The sequence below is a fragment of the Pygoscelis adeliae genome, unplaced genomic scaffold, assembly GCF_000699105.1.
Source record: "Pygoscelis adeliae isolate BGI_AS28 unplaced genomic scaffold, ASM69910v1 Scaffold16, whole genome shotgun sequence".
NCBI classification, from domain to species: Eukaryota; Metazoa; Chordata; class Aves; order Sphenisciformes; family Spheniscidae; genus Pygoscelis; species Pygoscelis adeliae.
Window position 1 is genome coordinate 288293 of NW_008825162.1, and position 1485 is coordinate 289777.

Below are 1485 nucleotides of genomic sequence, written 5' to 3' on the forward strand. Positions count from 1 at the left end.
CCGGGGCAGCGGCAAGGCTGCTCGCACGGTGTGCCGCCCCGAAAGCCGCCGCCTGATCTTTCCGCTAAGCGCCGGCTGCGCGTGTGAAGCATCCGCGTAGCTTCTAGACCACTTATCACCTTTGCAACCGTGACACCATCTTCAGCGTCGGTGAAGCATTACACAAGCGACTTTCAGTCCTACGGGTCTGCAAGGCGCCGGGAAGCGTCGGGTAGCGCTCTGGCAGCAGCCGCCCGGGCTCCTGCTCTCCGTCCCTGCCAGTCCCAGCTTCAGCGAAGCACATTTTAGGAAGGTCGCCGGAGGAGAGTAGGAGATAACTTCCCCGTCCTGTTACACAGGCACCGGTTTACTAAACTAGCCAACTCCCGGCTTGCTAATCGAGATTTTCAGAAAGTAGCTGCCGGCGGTCAAGGGTAAAATCGTGGAGGCAGTGCCGTCCCGACAGTTTCCCTCCGATGCCACCAGAGAAACCACCAACCTCTTTTTTAAAGGTCATGTATGGATCCAAAACGTTTAGGAGATCCTCTTGTATCTCGTCGTGGTTACAGAAGCTGAAATTGTAGGTGGATCCCCGCGGTAAGTCGGCGATCTGAAGAAAGATGACCAAGCCACAAAAGACTGTGTAAGAAAAAGCCAAAGGTTAATTCTCCTGCACCGCTACGTGACCCGACAAGGCACGGAGGACAGATCTGAAGAGAGGGATGCCGGTGCTTCGGGAGCACTAGAAAAACTGGTCGGTTACCCTTGTGATTATCCATGGTGTCTTTACACGTTGTTTTTCTCCTGCTGGGCTTCAGATCGTTGCTGGCTTCATATATGTACCTGTACGCCTACGGAAATGAAGGTTTCCAATTCCATAAGCGGGGCTTATTTGGACGTCTCATGCACCTCTTTCCAGAACCGTAAATAATAATTATTCAGACTTGAAGTTGTGTCACCGATTCGAAAAGAAAACCGGGATAATGAATAATAATCAAACGCAGCATCCAAACCCAAAACAAAACAAAAGAAAACAAAAAACTCCGCAACAGCCAGTCTTGCATGAAACAAGTGTGAATAGCCCTCCCCATAACTGCGCGGGGTCCACCTTCAGCGTGGACTCGTGCAGTAACACGCGATTATCTCTCAAAGGCGAGACAAAACGCCTCAGGGCACCTGCAGATGGACTGCCCTGTGGCAGACGCTCACACCCTCCATACCGAGGTCGCAGGGGCATCTCTAAGTCCATCGTTTTAATACGCTAGCGCGGGAGCGGGTGGAGGGTGGTGGGCATTTCCCTGTGCCGCCTACAGCTTTTTTTTTCTTTTTTTTCTCTCGAAGGTGAACGTTTTTCCTTACAAATCACTGTCCCAGGAGAAAAGTGATTTCCTTACAAATCACTTGCGCAGGCGGCGGGGAGTGCAGCCGAGGGGCGCTTGCTCTGCTGTGGGGACAGCCTAGCTGACAGGGCAGCCGGCTGCCCCGGGCACCGGGAACTAGGATGCC